At 45.8% G+C, this 23,490-nt stretch overlaps 1 protein-coding gene and 1 long non-coding RNA gene across 31 annotated transcripts in view; one reads left to right on the top strand and one right to left on the bottom strand.

The window, feature by feature from the left end:
* Window positions 1–1,754: 1,754 nt before the first annotated feature.
* On the bottom strand, window positions 1,755–21,671 carry LOC135966253 (uncharacterized). 5 transcript variants are annotated; one of them, XR_010579469.2, is made up of 5 exons: window positions 21,531–21,671; window positions 16,022–16,164; window positions 6,461–6,602; window positions 2,555–2,734; window positions 1,755–2,240 (listed from the first exon to the last, which is right to left on the bottom strand). It is a non-coding gene; the product is annotated as an uncharacterized lncRNA (long non-coding RNA). The 5 variants fall into 5 exon arrangements; XR_012421864.1 differs by having other exon boundaries at window positions 21,536–21,671; XR_012421858.1 differs by lacking the exon at window positions 2,555–2,734.
* NFYC (nuclear transcription factor Y subunit gamma) overlaps window positions 21,279–23,490 on the top strand; it is an 80,726-nt gene continuing 78,514 nt past the window's right edge. For all 26 annotated transcript variants that reach the window (XM_074010950.1, XM_074010946.1, XM_074010929.1 and 23 more), the window contains exon 1: window positions 21,279–21,446. The gene's annotated coding sequence lies outside the window, so the exon portion shown is untranslated. The remainder of the gene's footprint in view (window positions 21,447–23,490) is intronic.

The following is a 23,490-nucleotide window of genomic DNA, read 5'->3' as shown; positions in this document are numbered from 1 at the left end:
AAATTAGCCAGGTGTGGTGGCCCACGCCTATAGTCCCAGCTACTTGGGAGGCTGAGGTACAAGAATCACTTGAACCCCGGAGGCAGAGGGTTGCAGTGAGCCAAGGTCGCACCACTGCACTCAGCCTGAGTGACGGGGGAACTCTGTCTCAAAAAAAAAAAAAAAAAAAAGTAAATGGGGAGTGGGATGGTGGGGAGAAAAAGGAAAATTACTGGGATTAAAGGATCCTCCTGGTGATTGCTAGGAGGCATAGTCATCCTATGCCTTCCCTTCTCACCTGGTCTGTGAGAAGCATAAACTGAGGCCCTACAATGTGAAAAGCCTCAAAGTGGGTTCCATAGCTGGTCAGAGGTGGAGCTGGGGCTCCTGATTATATTTACATATTAATTAAAGCTTTGTTATCAGCTATTCTACCTTAAGCCTAGGCCTGGAACTAGGGCCTGGGTGGTGGAATGGTTGCTCTGGAGCAGCAAGGGGGACTAGATTAGGGGAGGCAGGATGGAGGCCAGGGTAGGACCTGGAACGAGGGTGGAGGTGAGGAGTGGGAGCACAGAGAGGAATCAGGCTTCCTGTGTGCTCCTCCCTGGCCCCTTTCACAGAGACAGGTAGACCAGGGGCTCCCTTTGCACATCTGATGAAAACTTTGCACTATCTCTCTGGAGATGTGCAATGTACATTTTGCATATAATTTCAGTATCTTCAAAGTTCTATATTGGTTACCAGAAGGATTGGATGGGAGGTGGGTGGAGAGGGGGTTGATTCTTAAGTGTATATAGAAGAATAAACATACAGGAATAAAAAGTCCAGGAAGAAAAGTAATGAAAAGGGATTTGTCTTACCCAATACTAAAACATACTCTAAAGTCAATGTGTTTGAAGCAGTACGGTATTGAAGCAGGACTAGACCAATCTGTGGAACAAAATGGAGTACGGAAATGGATCTAGCCCCGCAAGGGAATTCAATGTATAATAAAGATAGCACTTTAGGCCCGGCACAGTGGCTCATGCCAGTAATCTCAACACTTTGGGAGGTCGAGGCGGGCGGAGTGCTTGAGACTAGCCTGGGCAACATGGCAAAACTTTGTCTCTATAAAAAATACAAAAATTGTGGCTGGGGGCGATGGCTCACGCCTGTAATCCTAGCATTTTGGGAGGCTGAGGCAGGTGGATCATGAGGTCAAGAGATTGAGACCATCCTAGCCAACATGGTGAAATCCTGTCTCTACTAAAAATACAAAAATTAGCTGGGCATGGTGGCGTGCACCTGTGGTCCCAGCTACTTGGGAGACTGAGGCAGAAGAATCGCTTGAACCCAGGAGATGGAGGTTGCAGTGAGCTGAGATCGCCCCACTTCACTCCAGCCTGGTGACAGAGTTAGACTCTGTATCAAAAAAAAAAAAAAAAAAAAATTATCTGGGCACGGTTGCATACACCTGTAGTCCCAAGTACCAGGGAGGCTGAAGTGGGAGGATTACCTGAGCCTGGGACGTCAAGGCTGCAGTGAGCTGTGATCACGCCACTACACTCCAGCCTGGGCAACAGAGCAAGACCTTGTCTCTAAATGAATGAATGAATAAAAGACAGCACTTCAGACAAATGGCGGAGGGGGGGGGGGGATGTTGGTAGGGGGTTGGAGGGGGGAGATCAAATGGGTGGAATAACCAGCAAGTCTTTTGGGGAAATTACAATAAGCTGTGCCCTTTTTGCACACTGAAATAAATTCTAGGTGGAGCACATATTTAACACTATAATGTATCAGAAAAGAGACAAGTGAATATTTTAATTATCTTGGAGATGGAAAAGACTTTCTAAGCATGATGAAACCTAGAAGCCATAAGAGAAAACATGGAAATGTTTGACTACAAGACTTCTATACAGAAGAAATAGCCATAAACCAGTTTGAAAGACAAATGACAAAATGGAGGGGATATATCCTGGTTGGCCCCCACTCTGTCCCCTCCTGCCCTCCAGCCCCTCCAAGCCAAGACGGGGACAAGCAGGAGGGATGGCTGGGGCTGTGAGAGTCGAGACCGAGCACCTGGAAGAGGCTTCTCCTGCGGCGCTCTGGCCTGCGCCCACATGTTCAGGGGCCGGGAAGCCCCGGAAACCCCAGGCGGGCCATCTGGGTCCTCAGCAGGTGCCTTGGCACAGCAGATCCGAAGTCCTCCTGGAGGCTGCTCACCACTTCCCTCGCGTGGCCATCCTAAGAACTGCAATCCTCTGTTCCTGCTCATGCCCCTTCTGAGTATCAAGGCGAGAATTTAAAAGTAAATAAATAACAGCTAATTTTTTGAGGGAACTAACCATGTTCCAGGCATTGTGTTAAACACTTAACCTAGCATATTTCATTTTCCCCTCAAAACAACTCTTCGAGGTAGGTCCACTGTATTCTTATCTCCATTTGATGGACGGAAACTGAGGCTTGAAAAAAGTGACTTATCTAATCTCTAAGTGGTGGCACCAGGATTTACTGCCACATTCCTTGCCTCAGCTCTTAATGTAGTAAAGCCAAGTCTTTGGGAAAATTCAGTGAAACAAACGTTTTTGAGGTTTACCTTGATCCAGGCCTTTTGCAGGTGCTGGGGATTCTGAATTGAGGAAAATGGTCATCACAGGTGACAGCAGAGGAACACTCCTGATACAGCAAATCCTGATAGCTACAGAGGACTCATTCACCCTGTGAAGGGGTGGGGCAGCGGGGAGGGATCCCAGAGGAGACATCTTCCAAGCTGCATCTTGTGGAGAGAGAGTAGTGGGGTGGCACTTACTAAGGTGGACTGGACGACAGGTGGGGTTTAGGGGAGGAGCAGTGATCTATGTGCTGAGTTTGGGGGTAGACCACAGATGGGGCAGAATAAAGTACACCAGGACCAAGCTAAGGAGTTTGGGTGCAAAGATTTTTTTGAGAGCTTTTCCATGTTTCAGTTGCTTGGGTCTAGGGACAGCCTGCTCTGCCAACCCAACCTGCCTCTTTTGCAGATGCTTCCTCACTCCAGTTCAAAGTGCTCTCAGAAACTTGGAGTCCCTCCTGATTCCTTCCTCTTCCTCACTTCTATCCACTTAATTATCAGTGCCATCCACTATGCTTCCTAAATACTTCCTGGGTTCACCCACTTCTCTCCATCCCTCTTGCCTCTCCTCTAGTCCAGCCTGCCTTCCTGTCACTCCTGAATTCAGCTGCTGTTGGTGACTTGGTCTCCCCACCTTCAAACTTTTACACAAGAGACATCCTTCTAAAGCAAATCTGACCACATCCCCTCTCCTACTGAAAATGCTTTTTATCGATTAATTCAACAAATATTAAGTATTTATTATATGTTGAATATTCAAGATATAATTATGAGCAAAACATGGAATTTAAAGCCTATGGGGGTGACAGACGTGAACCAAATGACCCCCTAAATAATTACATAATAAAAACTGTGCTAGATGCTATGCGAGGGTCTGACCTAGAGAGGGAGATCTTTGAATGCTCCCCAAGGCATCCCATCTGAAGTCTGAATAGCAGTCAGCCAGGTCAACAAGCCAAGGATGGGTAAGAGCTTACACAAAGGCCCTGAAGTTGCTTCTCTGAGTTTCTGTTTCCTTGTCTGTATAATGGGAATATTTAGAGTTCTGAGGATTAAATGAGTTAATACGTGTAAAGTTCTTAGAACAGCCCTTAGAACATAAGTTTTCCATAAGTGTTAGTATATATATATATATATAATTTTTTTTTTTTTTTTTTTTTTTGAGATGGAGTCTCACTCTGTTGCCCAGGAGGCAGTGGCGTGATCTCAGCTCACTGCAACCTCCGCCTCCCAGGTTCAAGCAATTCTTCTGCCTCAGCCTGCTGGGTAGCTGGGATTACAGGCATGTACCACCATGCCTGGCTAATTTTTGTATTTTTTGTGGAGATGGGGTTTCACCATATTGGTCAGGCTAGTCTTGAATCCTGATCTGCGCGCCTGAGCCTCTCAAAGTGCTGGGATTATAGGAGTGAGCCACTGTGCCTGGCCAATAACTTAATATTTTTTTTTTAAGTGGAGAGATATTGGAAATCTTTCAGCAAAGGAGTTAAAGGAGAAAGTAGCATTTTTAAAATGTCACTCCAGCTGCAATGAGGAGCATGGATTAGTACAAAGAAAGAGCAGATTCGGGGAAACTAATGAGACTTTTGCAAGGGTCCATTGAGAGCTATGGGGATTTGGGCTAGGGAGGCAGAGGGAAATTGGAGAGATTTTGTGATTTAGGTAGTAGACACTGCTGGGCTTGCTGTTTTATTGGTAGTGGGAGGCTGTAGGAGGTAGGTGGTCGCTACAACTGGTTGGGTGGTGATGTTCTTCACCAAGACAGGGAAGGCTGAAGGATGCCTAGGCCTCAGGGGAGATGCTGATTCTGAATGTGTTTAGATGCACATACTGTGGTACATCCCAGATGAGCGCTGTGTAGGCAGCTGATTCATTGTGGAGTTCAGAGGAGAAACTGTGGCTGGAGATAAAAAACTAAGATTGCTGGTGATATGGTTTGGATCTGTGTTCCCACCTAAATCTCATGTCAAATTTGTAATCCCCAGTGTTGGAGGTGGGGCCTGGTGGGAGATGATTATACTAGGGGTTGTTTCTCACGAATGGGTTAGCACCATCCCCTTGGTGCTCTTCTTGTTATAGTGAGTGAGTTCTCATGAGATCCAGTTGTTTAAAAGTGTGTGGCACCAGCCGGGCGTGGTGGCTCACGCCTGTAATCTCAGCACTTTGGGAGGTCTAGGTGGGCGGATCACAAGGTTGGAGTTCGAGACCATTCTGGCTAACACAGTGAAACGCCATCTCTACTAACAATACAAAAAATTAGCCGGGAATGGTGGTGGGTGTCTGTAATCCCAGCTACTCGGGAGGCTGAGGCAGGAGAATGGCATGAACCCGGGAGGCAGAGCTTGCAGTGAGCTGAGATCGCGCCACTGCACTCTAACCTGGGTGACAGAGCAAGACTCCATCTCAAAAAAAAAAGAAAAAAAAAAAGTGTGTGGCAGCACCCGACCACTCTGTCTTGCTCCTGCTCCTGCCATGTAAGATGTTCTGGCTCCCCCTTTGCCTTCACCCATGATTGGAAGCTTCCTGAGGCTTCCCCAGAAGGCAAGCACATGCCAGTATCATGCTTCCTGTACAGCCTGTGGAACTGTGAGCCAATTAGCCAATTAAACACCTTTCCTTTCCTTTTTTTTTTTTTTTTGATATGGAGTCTTACTCTGTCACCTAGGCTTAGGCTGGAGTGTAGTGGTGTGATCTCGGCTCACTGCAACCTCCACCTTCCGGGTTAAAGGGATTCTCCTGCCTCAGCTTCCCAAGTAGCTGGGACTACAGGCATGTACCACCATGTGCAGCTAATTTTTGTATTTTTGGTAGAGACAGGGTTTTACCATGTTGCCCAGGCTGGTCTCGAACTCCTGATCTCAAGTGGTCAGCCCACCTCAGCCTCCCAAAGTGTTGAGATTTACAGGCATGAGCCACCGTGCCCAGCCTCCCTTTTCTTTATAAATTATCCAGTCTCAGGTATGTCCTTATAGCAATGCAAGAACAGACTAATACAGTTGGCAAATAAGTGATCACCTCAATCACGCCATCTGTGAGATGGTAGGAGCTAGCTAGGTGATTTTTAAGATTTCTTCTGGTTCAAACATGCATAGTATTCCAAGTGTTGAGGTCAGTAGGACTCCAGAGACAAGAGAGAAAATCGATGTAGTCTGAAAGACTTGGCAGAAGCTCCTTGCAGGCTATTAGTTATTCATTCATCTGTCTTTTACTGAGCAGCTACTCTGAGCCACATGCTCTACTGGGGGTGGAAGGATAAACAAGACCTAGCCGCCAAACCAGTGTGGTGGCTCACATCTGTAATTTCAGCTGCTCAGGAGGCCGAGGCAGAGGATTGCTTGAGTCCAGGAGTTCAAGGCTACAGTAAACTGATTGTGTCACTGCACTCCAGCCTAGGTGACAGGGTAAGACCCCATTTCTGGAAGGAAAAAAAAAAAAAAAAAAAGACCGAGCATGGTGGATTACAGGCAGTGATTATGCCTGTAATCCCGGCACTTTGGGAGGCCAAGGCAGGTGGATTGCTTGAGGTCAGGAGTTCATGACCAACCTGACCAACATGGTGAAAACCTGTCTCTACTAAAAATACAAAAATTAGCCGAGTGTGGTGGCAGGTGCCTGTAATTCCAGCTACTCGGGAGGCTGAGGCAGGAAAATTGCTTGAAACTGGGAGGCGGAGGTTGCAGTGAGCCAAGATCGCACCATTGCACTCCAGCCTGGTGACACAGCAAAGCTCCATTTCAAAAAAAAAAAAAAAAAAAAAAAAAGGCAGCATCTCAGGGTCTCAGGCTTGGTAGACCATGGAATGTTTCCTAAAGGAAGTAATAACTAAGATAAGACCCAAAAGTCAGGTAAAAGAAAGCTCCCTCCTCTTGAATTTTTCACTTTAGACTTTACCATGCACTCTCAGAGTCCATTCCAGGAACAAAGGTCCTGGAATAGCAGTTGCATTTCCAAGGTTCTGTTGAATTTTCCATCTTCTCTGAGATCCTTCTTCTCAATGTTCCCTCTGGCCTTATCTTCACATTCTCCGCCAGGGCTAGGAATAGGGTCAGAGAAAAGGGACTGAGGATACAGAAGTAGGGAGGCACTCACTCATGGGTCATGCAGTGTGCTCCTGGCCCTCTTCCCACTCATACCCCAACTCTAGCTCTTCCCTGTACTCTGCTGGCATCTTGCTATTCCCACATGTGGCTTCCTCTGTTTACAGTGAGCCTTGCCAACACTTGACTGAGGAAAGCTTGCCCATGATGAGCTCAGATGTCACCTCCTCCTGGAAGTCTACTGCTTTCTCCAGTCGTCCCTGTCCTTCTCCCTAGGCCAAGATGGTTCCCTGTGCTCTAACAGCATGGTGAAGACTGCACAGTGGTTAACAGAACAGGCTTTAGCATCAGAGCCCTGCTGTGCTGTTTATTATCTGTGAATCACTCTCTGCGCCTGTTTCCTTCCACATGTGTGAAATGTGCTGGCATCACAGGGGAGTTGTAAAGATTAAGTGAGAAAATATATGTAAAGTGATCAGCAGTGACTGGTACATGTACCAATCAGATACACGATATAATAAAGACAAAGACAGGAAGATAATTAGAATACATGAGCACTTTAGAAGACGCATAAACAATAATAGCTACCACTTACAGTAAGTGGTTATTGTTTATACTTCTTCTAAAGTGCTCAAGTTTTCTAATTAATTTCCTGCCTTTATCTTCATTATATCATAAGTTTCTGGGGGCAAGAAGGAAGAAAAGGAGGAGGAAGATATTCATAAATGACATTTAACAAGCATTACGACATGTCTGCTGAATAAAGAAATGACAATTTCATGGGAAATGTTCTGGGCAGCAAATCTGGAATCCTGAGCTCCAATCACATGGTCCTAGTGATGGTACAGTTTCTGCCTCACTCACGTTCACTTTAAGCTGCCCAGACCACAAACCCTGCTGGGGCCACGCTTTAAACCACTTGACCCCTCCAGCCTCTGGACTTCAGCAGATAGGGCCAGCACCGGAGTCAAGGATCACCATTTAATGTATTCGCTGCTGTCTGTCCTCGGACCAATGGTGTATACTATCGTGTGAATGTGTTCCCCAAGTCTCATGTGCTGGAAAGTTAATCCCCAGTGCAACAGTGTTGAGAGGAGGGACCTTCAGAAGGTGATTAGGTCATGGGGGCTCTGCCATCATGAATAAATTAATGACGATATTGAGGGAGTGGGTTCCTGATAAAATGATGCATTCAACCCCATTTCTTTTTCTCTCTCCCCTTCTCTCTGTCCCTCTCATACTGTCTTGCTCTCTTGCCCTTCACCTGCTGCCATGGAATACGCAGCAAGAAGGCCCTTGCCAGATGTGGACCCCTCAACCTTAGACTTACCAGGTTTTAGAGTTGTAAGAAATATATCTCTATACTTTATAAATTACCTAGTTTCAGATATTCTGTTATAGCAGCACAAAATGAACTAAGACAGCCTAGCACAGCAATCTAAGATGGGCCGATTCGAGGCCTTATTGAACCAAGGAACAGAAAGACATTGTTGGCCAGGCATGGTGCCTCACACATGAAACCCCAGCACTTTGAGAGGTCAAGGTGGGAGGATCAGTTAAGCCCAGGAGCTCAAGACCAGCCTGGGCAGCACAGTGAGACTTCGTCTCTACAAAAGGAAAAAAAGAATTTTAATTAGCCAAGCATGGTGGTGCATGCCTGTATTCTCAGCTACTTTGGAGGCTGAGGTGGGTGGATCATTTGAGCCTGGGAGGCAGAGGTTGCAGTGAGCCAAGATCGTACCATGCCACTGCACTACAGCTTGGGTGATAGAGTGAGACACTGTCTCAGGAAACAAAACAAAAAAAAAAAAAAAAAAAAGAAATTGTCAGGTGGCAGAGGGAGTTGAATTAGAGAAGTCAGAGACAGCCAGGTGTGGTGGCTCACGCCTGTAATTCCAATCTTTTGGGAGGCTGACGCAAGTGGATCGCTTGAGTCCAGGAATTCACGACCAGCCTGGGCAACATGGCAAAGCCCTGTCTCTACAAAAAATACAAAAATTAGGCCGGGCGCGGTGGCTCATGCCTGTAATCCCAGCACTTTGGGAGGTTGAGACAGGAGGGTCACCTAAGGTCAGGAGTTCAAGACCAGTCTGGCCAACATGGTGAAACCCTGTCTCTACTAAAAATACAAAAAATAAGGCCAGGTGTGGTGGCTCATGCCTGTAATCCCAGCACTTTGGGAGGCCGAAACGGGCGGATCATGAGGTCAGGAGATTGAGACCATCCTGGCTAACACGGTGAAACCCTGTCTCTACTAAAAAATACAAAAAACTAGCCAAGCGAGGTAGCGGGTGCCTGTAGTCCCAGCTACTTGGGAGGCTGAGACAGGAGAATGGGGTAAACCGGGAGGCGGAGCTTGTAGTGAGCTGAGATCGGGCCACTGCACTCCAGCCTGGGTGACAGAGCGAGACTTTGTCTCAAAAACAACAACAACAAAAAATTAGCCGGTCATGGTGGTACACGCCTGTTATCTCAGCTACTCGGGAGGCTGGAGGCAGGAGAATCACTTGAACCTGGGAGGTGGAGGTTGCGGTGAGCTGAGATTGCGCCATTGCACTCCAGCCTGGGAAATAAGAGTGAAACTCCATCTCAAAAAAAAAAAAAAAAAAAATTTGCCAGGCATAGTGACACATGCCTGTAGTCCCAGCTACTTGGGAGGCTGAGGTAGGAAGATCATTTGAGCCCGGGATGCGGAGGTTGCAGTGAGCAACTCCATCCAGCCTGGGTGACAGAGCAAGACCCTGCCTAAAAAAAAAAAAAGTCATAGACAAGTAGATCTTGGCCAGGAAAGCCATGTGCAGGCCCAGATAAGTAGGAGCAGAGACCAAGAGAAGGCAGAAGCCTGACTGTAGGTAGAGGGGGAAGGAGCAATCCTATCCAGCGATGAGGAGTGGCGAGGAGATAGAGAATGAATAGACCAGTGAGTCCTAGACTTCTATGCTTCCTCCCGCCTTTCAGTTCCAGTCCTTACAAGAAACTCCTTTGTACTTGAGCTAAATTGGGTAGGCTTCTGCAGCCCAATGAGCCTGACTCTACTGTGTTATCTTGGCAAGTCCCTGTCCCTCTCTGAGCCTCGGTCTGACTAGATTATCTCTAAAGTCCTCTCCAGGTGAGTGTTCTTTCTGAACACTGTGTAGAGAGAATGGTTTTTAGGTTGTTGGCACCTGAATTCAGTATTAGTTACAGAGTGCCCCTGACATCCTGGCTCCCAAAATAGTCTGGTGGCTGGTTAAAGAGCCTGTTAGAGGATCCAACACCCACCTGGCTTTGAATCTGAGACCTGCTGATACAATTTGACTCCTCCTTCGATTGTATCTTTTGTTGGATCACAAAGAAACTGAGGAACCAGGGTTGGTGTTTCTCCAGTGTCTTTTGGCTGCTGAATGCCCTACCTGCTCCCTTAATACTTTTCTGGACCCACTTCAGCATTTCAGAGGATTTCAGTGCCAAGTCTGCTCTAAAAAAAAGTGCCACTCCAGGAAGAATTTGAACAAAAAAAGTTTCCTTCTATGGTATTAAGATTTCCTGCCTTCCAGCTGTTTGGCTCTGAGTCTGTGCCCTGCCTTCATCCTCCTAAGCTAACAACTATGTTGATAATAATACTCCCTTGCTTTTGTATGGTGTTTTGCACTTTTCAGAGCATTTTAACACTTACCATCTTATTTGATACAAAAACTGAGGCAGGATAGACAAGAAGGAGAGGCACAGGATAATACCTATCATTTCTCCCATTCCCTCTACCCTCTTAAGACAATTTATTTTAAAATAATGTAAAAAAATTATTCCTATGTCTTTTTTAAAAACAGGCGGAATTTTTTTTTTTTCTTTTTTTTGAGATGGAGTCTCTCTCTGTCACCCAGGCTGGAGTGCAGTGGCGCAATCTCGGCTTACTATAACCTCCGTCTCCCAGGTTCAAGCGATTCTCCTGCCTCAACCACCCAAGTAGCTAGGATCACAGGTGTGCACCACCATGCCCAGCTAATTTTTTAAAAGATTATTTTTAGTAGAAATGGGGTTTCACCATGTTGGCCAGGCTGGTCTCGAACTCGTGACCTCAGGTGATCTGCCCACCTCGGCCCCCCAGAGTGCTGGGATTACAGGTGTGAGCCACCGTGCCGGCCTCATATAAGGCGGAAATATTGAGATTGAACTTGATTAAGTGACTTGCCCAAGGTCACAGAGCAGGTTAATGGCTGAGTAGGATCTATAAGGCTTACAATTGAGGATCACACTTAATGTTTACAGTCGTTTTCTCAAGACCGGCCTAACCCTATTTTGTACACTGCTAGCCAAGGCAAGGGACCTTGAAGAAAGGTCGTGTTTCTGACATGTATGGCCCTATGGTGCCTGCAGGGATCATTCTTAATCTTAACCTGTACCCCCTACAGAGACTTAACTGTCCCACAGTGGCTTGTGAAGCACCAGGCGGTCACAGAAGTAAGCTAGGTTGGATATAAGGCTTTCATTACTGTTCCGTGGGTAGTGGCAAGAATAAATTCTGTTGGAAAACACTGTTTTCTTGTTTTTCTTACAGACCACTTGTCCAAAGACAGAAACGGTTGAGAATCATCAGTCTATCCCTCTTTCAGTATCTCTAAAAAAAAGGAAGCAGGGCCAGGTGCGGTGGCTCACGCCTATAATCCCAGCACTTTGGGAGGCCAAGGCAAGTGGATCACTTGCAGTCAGGAGTTCAAGACTGGCCTGGCCAACATGGTGAAACCACGTCTCTACTAAAGATACAAAAATGAGCTGGGTGTGGTGGCGCACGCCTGTAATCCCAGCTACTAGGGAGGCTGAGGCAGGAAAACCGCTTGAACCCGGCAGGTGGAGGTTGCGGTGAGCTGAGGTTGTGGCTTCCTTGGACTAGGCAACCCCACCTTTGGCTTCACACCCCATGACTGACCATGGTTCTGATTCTGATTTTTTTGGCTTGACCTTGGAACTCTATCTTCAGGACATACTTGAGAGTTCTCGCTCCCCATGTGACCAACAGGATTAAGAGACAAGGTAAATTTTGCATTCCCATTCTCTCCCTGCCTGGGGTCCCCCTCCAGAGGAAAGGAATTTAGCCCATGTACAAAAGGTAGATGGATAGCTGGTCTGGATTTTAAACAATCACACTTTTAACATTTCTCTGTCTTAATTCACTCATAGTCCCCTAATTGCCAAATCCAACTGATTCTTTGATCCTTTGCAGATCTTTTTTTTTTTTTTTTTTTTTTTTTTTTGAGACAGAATCTTGCTTTGTCAACCAGGCTGGAGTATAGTGGTGCAATCTCGGTTCACTGCAACCTCTGCCTCCCAGGTTCAAACGATTCTCCTGCCTCAGTCTCCCGAGTAGCTGGGACTACAAGCGCCCACCACCACACCCGGCTAATTTTTGTATTTTTAGTAGAGATCGGGTTTCACCACGTTGGCCAGGCTGGTCTTGAACTCCTGACCTCGTGATCTGCCTGCTTTGGCTTCCCAAAGTGCTGGAATTACAGGCATGAGCCACTGTGCCTGGCCGGACTTTTGCAGATCTTTTGTCTCTTTCTCTCTTTGTGGTATTACATACAACTTGCTTTGCATCTTTCTCCTCTCTAGCTCAGAGAGGTTAAGTAAATGGAATGGGGACTCGAACTCAGTTCAGACTAACTTGAAAGCACGTGCTACAGACAATATTCCATGCTGCTTCCCAAAGTAGACCAATAGTTCAGACCTATGCTATCTAATATGCAGTCATTAGCTACATGCTATAGTTTGAATGTCCCTCCAAAACTCATGTTGAAATTTAATTGCTATTTTAACAATGTCGAGAGGTGGAACACTTAAGAGGTGATGAGGTCACGAGGGCTCTGCCATCATAAATGGATTAACGCACGGGAATGAGTTAGTTATGGAGGGAGAAGACCCCTGATAAAAGGATACGTTTGGCCCCTACTCCCTCTCTCTGTCTCACATGCACACTTACTAACCATATGATATCTTCTGCCATGTTATGGTGTGGCAAGAAGGCCCTCACCAGATGTCGAGCAAATGCTGGTGCCATGCTCTTGGGCTTTCAAGCCTCCAGAACCATGAGCCAAATAAATTTCCTTTCTTTATAAATTACCCAGTCTTTGGTATTTTGTTATAGCAGCAGAAAACTAACTAAGATACTACATGTAGCTATTTAAATTTAAATAAAATGAAATTAAAAATTCAATTTCTTCGTTGCACTAACCATCTTTCAAATGCTTGACAGCCACATGTGGCTAGTGGCTACTATATTGAACAGCACAGATATAAAGCATTTCTACCACGCAGAAAGCTCTGTTGAATAGTGTTGGTTTGGATAAAGGCTCTGTCCTCTGACCTGTTTACCCTCTTTCCCTTTATTTATTCTCAGGAAGTGGACAGACATTGTTTAGTCTGTCTAATCCTTTACTCCTACTTTTCTGAGAACTGTTACTCTATCCCCCACCCTCCAACATACCTTCATTCATAGAGTTACAGTGGACACAACCATTTTTATGCATGACCCTGTCCCCTTTTCCATAATATTACTTGATTCAGTGGTGGACATTTGGCCAAAGTTAGCTCTAACAAGAGCTCTTCCTCCCAGAAATTTGGAATTAAGCCTAAGAATCTAGTCACCTGGATGATTTTTTGAATGGAGGCAACTTGGGACTCATTGGTTACCATGTTTTATATGACATGGATTGGGAAAACTAGTCTTCAGAATGACAAAGCAATGACAAATGGTTACACATATTGGGGAAAGTTGTATCTAGGTGTTCAAAGGATGTCAGGGCTCTGTCTCGCTCTGTCTGAATTCTGCCTTCCTCTGTGATGCCTTCGTTCTCAGACAGGCTCTTTCCATGAAGCAAGAATAATGGCTGCCCTCAGTTCCTCATAGCTCAAGATCTCCAGAAGAAAAATCCTGTCTTTCCTATATTTCAAATCTTTAGGAGGGCTTTGCTTAGCTTAGTTTGGGTGATGTGCCCATCTCTTCAAAAACTGTGATCTGTTTCAGCAAGGTTTCCAAGAAAACAAAGCCTGAAGGAGGGATTAAGTGCTGAAGTTTTATGTGAGGGGCACAGCCCTGGAGTAGTGAGAATTAGGGATAAGAGAAAGTGGGAAAAGATGAGAAGCAAGGGAAGGAAATGTTTGCTGGCTCTTCACAATGAGCTGTAGCTAGTCTCTTGACAGGCAGAATGTCGCTCTAGACAGGCTGTATGGAGAAATTTTATCTTGAACAGTTCATTAGAGGAAGGAAGGGAAGAGTGGATTGTTATAGCCAGCTCCTTCCTGTCTCCCATTGATCAGTTTGCTCTGTGGGTAGCTAAATCCTCTGTAGTAGGTTGCTTCATTAGCCCCTTCAGCAGCTTTTCAGGAAGCCAAATCCCACGCTCTGTGAGGTGGTGCTTCATCAGGGTGTGGAAGTTGCAGGAGAAGCCATAGACTCCATGTTTGTAACTAGTTGGCCTCAAGCAACAGAACTGTGAGACCTTGCTTAGATTTGGTCAGCTATGTCTGTTGTTGAGGTGGACCAAGTGGCTAATTGTTTGGGAGCCAAATTATCCTGAGAGACTAAGAGGAGGCACTGGGCCAAGATGTGGGGAGATTGTTGATTGGTCAGACTGGGTCATGTTCCTACTCCTGTGGCTAATGGGGTACAGAAGATGTGCTATGGTAAGATGCATCCTGTCCTCTTTCCCCTCATTAACATGTTCAGATTCTCAGGAAATCAAATGCCAAGACAGAATAAAATGCAAGACATTTATTATGAAAAACACCTGTGAGAGGAAATGGAAGGGTATGACTGAGAGAGCCATCGCACAGTGACGCAGGCCTAACCCTGAGTGAAGGACAGAGGGAAGGTGTTCAAGGTGGAAGTGTCTCAGACTGCAGTAAAGTTCTAAGGAAAGTTTGGCAAAGCCACTTAGGAGTCCTTGGGTCAAAGTCATCCATCAGAAGAGTATCACTTATCCCAGGAACAGTCCTGTCCTAAAATCCCCGCTGGGCTCAGTTATTGGCTAGAAGCAGGGTATGGGAAGTAAGACCTTGGAGTAAAGGGCAATGGATTTCAAAGCTCAGGATGGATTTCAGAACTCAGCAGCTGGACTGTTGCTAAATTACAATTTCTCCAGTCAGAGATCTGAGAAGCACATTCTCATGGCCACACACCCGCCCAGCCTAGCCAATATAGAGATGAAGAAGGATAAATTCTACAATCTTTTTTGTTGTTGTTTTTTAAAGTATGCTGGGCACAGTGGCTCATGCCTGTAATCTCAGCACTTTGGGAAGCTGACGCAGGAGGGCAGATCACCTGAGGTCAGGAGTTTGAGACCAGCCTGGCCAACATGGTGAAACCCCGTCTCTACTAAAAATACAAAAAATTAGCTGGGTGTGGTGGTGGGCACCTGTAATCCCAGCTACTCGGGAGGCTAAGGCAGGAGAATAGCTTGAACCTGGGAGGCAGAAGTTGCAGTGAGCTGAGATCACCCCACTACACTCCAGCCTGGGTGACAAGAGTGAAACTCTGTCTCAAAAGAAAAAAAAGTAGAGTGCCATTACCAGTTGAAAGGGCAAGGGGTATTCAGCAGGCAAGACAACAAATGTCCACCCCACAGCTTACAATGTGCCACTTGTAATTCAAACTCTATATATCCAAACCCGAACTCATGACTTCTCCATACCCTGACTCTTCATCTGAAGACTACCATCCTCCCAGGTGTGACACATGGGAGTCATATTAAACACCTTAATTTGGCCGGGCATGGTGGCTCATGCCTGTAATCCCAGCACTTTGGGAGGCTGAGGCAGGTGGATCACGAGGTCAGGAGATTGAGACCTTCCTGGCTAACACGGTGAAACCCAACCCGTCTCTACTAAAAAAATACAAAGAAATTAGCCGAGCGTGGTCGTGGGCGCCTGTAGTCCCAGCTACTAGGGAGGCTGCTGCAGAAGAATGGCGTGAACCCAGGAGGCGGAGTTTGCAGCGAGCCGAGATTGCACCACTGCACTCCAACCTGGGCGACAAGAGTGAGACTCTGTCTCAAAACAAACAAACAAACAAACAAACCTTAATTTTCTTGTTCCCCAACCCTCAATAGCTAGTCAATGGTCAAGTCCTTACAATCTTTCCTTGGCAGTATCACCTCAGCATTTGTATCCTCTTCCCTCATTCTCACTGCGGCTGATGTGTTCAGGCCCTCACCCTCATTGTATCTTGCCTAAACTATTGTGAAAGTCTCCACACGGTCATTCTGCCACTCTGTTCCATCTTACTCTCTTTTCCAGATTGCTTTTAAGCATAGTTTTGATCATGTCATTATCTTTTGTAAAACCTTCTACCATTGGGAATGTAAAATGGTATGATGCTATGGAAAATAGTATGGTGGCTCCTCAAAAAACACAAAAGCAAACAAAAAAACAAACATAGAATTACCATATAATCCAGCAACTTCACTTCTGGGTATATACCCCAAACAATCAAAAGCAGGGACTCCAGCAGATATTTGTATACTAATGTCCACAGAAGCATCATTCATAGTGGCCAAAAGGTGAAACTAGAATGGTGATTACCAGAGGCTGGGGGAAAAGAGGATAGTGTGTTAGTGTTTAATGGATACAGAGTTTCAGTATGGGGTAATGACAAATTCTGCTGATGGATGCACAACAACATGAACAGGCTTAATGTCACTGAAATGTATACTTCAAGATGGTTAAACTTAGGCCAGGGGCAAGGCAGTGGCTCACGTCTGTAATCCCAGCACTTTGGGAGGCCAAGGCAGGTGGATCACCTGAGGTCAGGAGTTCAAGACCAGCCTGGCCAGTATGGCAAAACCCCGTCTCTACTAAAAATACAAAAATTAGCCAAGCCTGGTGGCATGTGTCTGTAATCCCAGCGACTCGGGAGGCTGAGACAGGAGAATCGCTTGAACGCGAGAGGCGGAGGTTGCAGTGAACCGAGATTGCACCATTGCACTCCAGCCTGAGCAACAAGAGCAAAACTCTGTGTCCTAAATAAATAAATTAGATGGTTAAACTTGTTTAAAAGCAAAACAAAAAACTTCTACCACTCACTTCCCATAGCAAAAAATAAAGCCCAAGAGCCTTAATTTGACCATAATAATGTATTTTTCCATATGATTCTTCTTGCGTTCCCTCTTACTCTGTGCTTCCTCAACTGATCCCTCGCTTTTTCTATTTGCTTTAGTGGCTGCCTACACGTCTTCCCTAATTCTACTCATTTTTCAAGACCCAGTTGAAATGTCACATCCTTGCAAATCTTTCCCGAACTGCTCCCACTATTTCACACTAAGTGGAAGTAAGCACTCCCTTTTTGAACTCCAGCAGCACATGAACTATATCTTTTAGTGCTTTTTTTTTTTTTTTTTTTTTTTTTGAGACGGAGTTTCGCTCTTGTCACCTAGGCTGGAGTGCAATGGCACGATCTCGGCTCATTGCAACCTCTGCCTCCCGGGTTCAAGTGATTCTCCTGCCTCAGCCTCCTGAGTAGCTGGGATTATAGGCACATGCCACCACGCCCAGCTAATTTTTGTATTTTTAGTAGAGATGGGGTTTTACCATGTTGATCAGGCTGGTCTCGAACTCCTGACCTCATGATCTGCCCATCTTGGCCTCCCAAAGTGCTGGGATTACAGGTGTGAGCCACTACGCCTGGCCAGCGCTGCTTTCCTTTTAGGCCAAAGGCACACAATGAGATAGAAAGGTGTGGCTTAAGGAAGTCCAGCTGGCTGTCTAGACAGGTCCCGTTATACAGTGCTATAACCTTATGGAAATTACCATGATAGAAGAACTGATGTTTAACCTTGCAAACTCAGAAACCTAATTTTAATAGTAAGCAGAAAGTTGAACCATTTCCTGGAGGTGGGGGATGTCTTATATTTGCTAAGCTCACAGAAACTTTTATATAAAGAGGAATCTGATTAGTTACAATGAAAAATACAATTATCAAAAGAACTAGAATCCTCTAGGTGGCAGATCACTGAATTCTGTTCCTATCGCCAAGACACTTGCTGGGTGAACATAGAGGAAAGCATGATCTTTTTTTTTTTTTTTTTTTTTTTTGAGACGGAGTCTTGCTCTGTCGCCCAGGCTGCAGTGCAGTGGCACAATCTCAGCTCACTGCAATCTCCACCTCCCGGGTTCACACCATTCGAGGAAAGCATGATCTTAAGAAGCATTTCTTAGCTGAGGCAGTCTGAGATATTCCCATCCACTACAGAGATGATATGGACAAGGAAATCCTAATGCTCAGTGTGGTTTAACTGAGATGAGGCTTAGAGGGGCAATGGTAGTGCTAGCCTTTGTGACTGCCTTGTTTTGGACTGCCATGGCTGAGCAAGTCCTTTTGTTCACAGACTTTCTCCAAACAGGGTACAGAATGGCTGACAGGATTGATTAGGTTCCATTTATTAAATTACAATCATATCTGGCGTCTTCAGATTCCTCCCATACGCCCTTGATCAGAGTTTGTTTTTTTTTTTGGTCATGTTTGTAAAAAAGGTCTTGGCTTGGGCGCGGTGGCTCAAGCCTGTAATCAAAGCACTTTGGGAGGCCAAGACGGGCAGATCACGAGGTCAGGAGATCGAGACCATCCTGGCTAACACAGTGAAACCCTGTCTCTACTAAAAAATACAAAAATCTAGCCGGGCGAGGTGGCGGGCTAGTTTCTTGGCTTACCCCCATTGATAGCTAATTTCATGGCTGTATTAGTCTGCTTAGCTAGCATGTTATGCTGCAACAACAACGAAAACAATCTCAGTGGCTTACAAAAAAGGTTTATTTATTGTGCACACAACATTACAGGTTATGTGTGTCAGCTGTGGCTCCACACATCTTCACTCTGGGACCAAAGCTGAAGAGGTAGCTCTATTTAGGACATGCCGCTCTTGTGTCAGAGGAAAGATAATATGGCAAAATCATAAGATAGCTCATAATTTCTGCTCAGAAGTGGTTCATGTCATTTCTTTCTTTTTTTGAGAGAGTCTTGCTCTGTCGCCCAGGCTGGAGTGCAGTGGCGCGATCTTTGCTCACTGCAATCTCCGACTCCCAGGTTCAAGTGATTCTCCTGCCTCAGCCTCCCAAGTAGCTGGGATTGCAGGCACACGCCACTACACCCAGCTAATTTTTTCATTTTTAGTAGAGACAGGGTTTCATCATCTTGGCCAGGCTGGTCTTGAACTCCTGACCTCGTAATCCACCCACCTTGGCCTCCCACCGTGCCTGGATGGTTCATGCCATTTCTACCGATATTTCATTGGTCAAAACAAGGCCAAGCTTGACGACATTAGGGTGAGAAGTCTTTCACCCTCATCTCCTAGGGACAGGCCAGATAGCAAGGGCTTTAGAAAGGGAAGGGCAGAGGCTATTGATAATACAGACAATAGCAAGGACTAATATTAGGCTTATATGTACCAGTTGACTGTTATCAGTTATAACATTGACTATTAAAATACTGAAATACTCTAGTACTATCTGGTAAATAGCTGCTGTCCCAAACCTCCGGACCACTCCCCTTCCCTGGGATCCCCTGGGACCTACTAGTCACAAACCAGCAACTGAAGGGTTAACACCTAGCACACAGGGATACCTCCAGGATCCTAGCTGCATTTCTAATTCTGCTTCCTCTATGCTTGAGCACTACTTGTTGTTAAATATATTTAATATCAATCTTAGCTAATTTCCTCTATGTAGATTTTTATTTCTGAGGGCAACCCAATTTCCAGGCTCTTGGAAGGAAATGGACTGCACTCCGTAAGTGTGGTCAATACTTAATGATAACAATAATCACAAATAATAACTTGCGCTGCTTCATTGTAACTAAATGTACATTTTTACATTTCTTTGGCAAGCATAGTATATGCAATAATTACTCAATAAATATCTGTAGAGACTTACTTCACCTTTTTCCATTAGCTACATCTGTCTCTACAATCTCAACATACTATTTTCTTATTTGGAGTCTCCCTGTTTTTAATTTTATGCCATTTCTCATGTCTGAAAATGTCATTATAAGTAACTTTTTTTTTTTCTGAGACAGGGCCTTGCACCATCGCCCAGGCTAGAGTGCAGTGAGACGCTCATAGCTCTTATCAGTAACTTCTTTACAACACTTCTGCAATTTAGGAAGCACTCTCACATTATTTCATTCACTCTCCCCAACATTACCAAGAGTGAGGAATTAGATCTTTTTATAGATGAAGGAATTGGGACTCCCTGAAGTCAACTGTCTCATAGTTACGTTTTGTTCATTCATTCATCAAATATTGAGTGCCTGATGTGAGATTTACTGAAATTAGATTTGAGAACAATTTTCCTGAATTCAAGTCAAGGGTTTATTCCACTATTCTCAATTACTTTATCACCAGGGTTATAAACCCAAAGAAACTGAGTAACAGTGTGATTTTGTTGAGGACCCACGCAACATTAGTCTCAGAAAGGTTCCAATGTCATTTGTAAAATTCAAGGTTACCATCAGCAGAGGCAGTCATTCCTCTCAGGGCTTGTTACCTAATGCACTAACTCTCATTGTAGGTAATTCCATTCAAGACACATTTGATGACTATATCTACAGGTTTTGAAGTTGTTCATATTGGGTTTCGACACTTACTAGCTGTGGGGCCTTAGATCAATTACTTAAACCTTTTTGAGTTTCAGTTTTATCATTTGTAAAATGGATATAATCCTGATGCCTTTGGACCAAGTGGTCATGGAAATGAAGAGAGATAAGTATTTAAAAGTCCATGCTCATGGTAGCTGTGGTTTCCAACTGCGTGATGAAGTTTTAAAATCTGCATTCAAATGAGAACAACTATGTCGACGTAAAGTTACAAGCTAACTATTCTTGGTAAGTACTGTTCCTTATTCTGGAGAATATCACTTTACAGTTTGGTGTTAAATGCTCTTTTATAAATTTAAGGTGCCAGTAGCTGTCTACTTGAACGGCATGCCAAATTTAGCATTTAGCGTCGTCCCAGCGCTTTGGGAGGCCGAGGCGGGCGGATCGCGAGGTCAGGAGATCGAGACCATCCTGGCTAACACAGTGAAACCCCGTCTCTACTACTACTAATAATAATAATAAAAATTAGCCGGGCATGGTGGCGGGCGCCTGTAGTCTCAGCTACTCGGGAGGCTGAGGCAGGAGAATGGCGTGAACTCGGGAGGCGGACCTTGCAGTGAGCCGAGATCACGCCACTGCACTCCAGCCTGGGCGACAGAGCAAGACACCATCTCAAAAAAAAAAAAAAAAAAAAAAAAAAAAAAAAAAAAAATTGGCATGCCATGTCGACCTTCATCCCCCAGTTCTTTCTCCCCAAATTAAAAACACGAATACGCACACACGCCCCTCCTTAGTTCCTAAAGTTCAAGGGCACGCGCACACACCTACTTATCTTTTAACATTCAAGCTCGCACCAAACACAGATCCACAAGGGTGGGAAGCGTGGTGGAGGTCACCTGGCAGCGCCTCCAGATCCCCGAAAGGGGGCGGGGTCAAAACTCTGAGATCTCGAGCTTCCGAAAGAGGGCGGTGTTAAAACTCCCAGCTCTCATTCCGCTTCACTCTGTCGTCGCCCCTTCCCAATTCTCGCGAGACCTCAAGCAGCAGCGCTTCTGCGCGCTGCACGATACTGGGAGTCCAGGCGCCAGGGGAGGGGGAGGGGAAAAGCGGAGACGGTGCAAACGGCGTGGCCGCCATCTTGCTTGTGCCCCCGCTTCTCGCGCGCTCCGTTCTCCGTGACGCACGCTTCCCCCTCCCCTCCGCCGTGCCTGGGCCTCTGCATTGCCCGACTCCGAAGGAGCGCGGGGGCGGCTCCTACTCTTCCTGGACTCCTGAGCAGAGGCGTGTGAGTGTGCGGGAGGTTCTGTGCGAGGGTGATAGGGGAGCGGCGACGGGGGGAGGGGCAGCGCTTCCCGCTTTCGCCAGAGACCTCACTTCCTCGCGCGGCCGCTGCTGTAGCTCGGTCCGGCCTGCTCGCCGCCATGTTGTGCTCTTGCCTGGCCCGCCGCTGTCGCCGCCGCCGCGCTCGTGTGGTCCGTGTGCCTCATCGGCCCGGCCCGCGGGCTTTCTCCCATTGGCGGAAGGCGACGGCGGGGGGGCTCGCTCGTGATTGGTCGGTGGCGGGGAGGCCGCGGACCTGGCACCTTATTGGTCGCGCCGGCTCCGGCCTAGGGGGTGATGAAGGAATCTGAGGCTGCGGGGATGCGCGCGTCTTGGGCTAGGGCAGCTGGGGCAGTGACCCCCTGCGGCGCAGGCGTGGGGTTGCGGCAGGAGGGCGAGCCTAGAGGCTTTAAGGGGAAAGAGAGGGTGATGGCCTGGCGGGTACTTTGGGGGTCGCTTAGGCCACGGCCTGGAATGGGGGACACTCACTTTCAGAGGTGCTTTTCCTGATACATGTATGGCGCAAGATGGGGGTGTGCAGGCCCTCACGGTTCCAGGTCTGGAAACACCGAAACCCAAGTGACAGGGTGAGAGGATCTGAGATCCTCTTGAAGGGATGCTAGTGTGACCTAGTTTGGAAGTGGCCCTGAAATCCACTGTGTGAGTGCATGGTGTAGGAAGAGAGGCATCAGGGCTAGGGGCATAGCTGAACGGTAGAATCAGATCAGGGATTTTGCTGGTGAGTGCAAGCATTTAAACACTGAGGTTTTGGTGGAGCCCTGGAGTCCAGAGTCAACGGACCTGGGATGTGATGTGAGGAGCAAGTAAACCGAGAGAGGGATCCTGTTGATAGGTGTGCTCTGTCCGAGCCTAGGAGGCACAGCATTAAGTAGTGTCAGATTTAAAGTGACTAAGTCTGATATAGGAAGGATTTTAGGGAATATTTTCGGACTGGGGAAGTGTATTAATAGAGCAGTTACAGATTTTGAGTCTCAGGACCATACAAGTAGTTTTGAGATATTGTATATGAAATTTGCTGCTCTGGGAAGGATACAGGTCATGGCTGAGTTTCCAAAGCTACATTAGCAAATATTAGGTACTTGGTAGTTATTTGTTGAGTAAATATTGTTAGGTTCTCCTTTAAGGGAAAGGGAGCTAGCCAGAAATTTTGAGTCTTGATTTATTTCCTTGTATATGTGCCTAGAAAGTACACCCACTCCCATGTGTACTTTGATTTTTTTGTTTGTTTTTTCAAATAAATAGCTCCAAACCAAAAAAAGCCAGTGCATAGCTTCTTAAGGAACAGGACTTGTCAACACTTTCTGGTTTATATTCAAAAAGTTTTTATTCCAATCCAGAGTCATTCCAGTCAACTTGTTGGGGATATGTTCCTTTTCTACTGAATCTGAATCATAGTTACTTGTATTGCTTTACATTTGCTCCTTCCAATGTGTGAGGGCCATGGAAACACATTTATGTTAAACCTTTGTGTTTTCCTAATTCGTTTTTCCTTGTTTTTGTTAGGTAGTCCTTTTTAGCTTTAGATGGTACTCTTTTGTTTTCATACCAATTTCAAGAAACTCCTATCGTTTTCAAATTTAGTCAGTTTTGTGTGAATGCAACTACATTTTCTGGAGAAGGGAATTGATAAGCAGAAGAAGAGAACTGCTATTTTGGGGCACATTTTAACACCAGTAGGTAGGCATTATCATCCCCATATTGTAGATGAGGAAACTGAGGATCAGAGAGGTTAAGTAGCTTGTCTATTGTCACTCAGTAAGTGGTTGAGCTGGAATTCAAACCCAGGTTGCCTCATGCCAGAGACTGTAATTTTATCGGCTACATCAGCTATCAACATAAATCTGACTAATCAAACTTCCAGATAATTTTATATTTCCAAATGGATCATCTACTTTGATTTCTGGGTGTTTAGAGTGTATTAAATGGAAGACTATAATTCGTAAGAATTTGTTGTGCTGCTTCAAGATTCAGACCACAGAATTGTAACC

This window comes from Macaca fascicularis, chromosome 1 (assembly GCF_037993035.2).
Source record: "Macaca fascicularis isolate 582-1 chromosome 1, T2T-MFA8v1.1".
In the NCBI taxonomy this organism is placed as follows: domain Eukaryota; kingdom Metazoa; phylum Chordata; class Mammalia; order Primates; family Cercopithecidae; genus Macaca; species Macaca fascicularis.
This window is presented reverse-complemented; position numbering and strand designations above follow the sequence as displayed.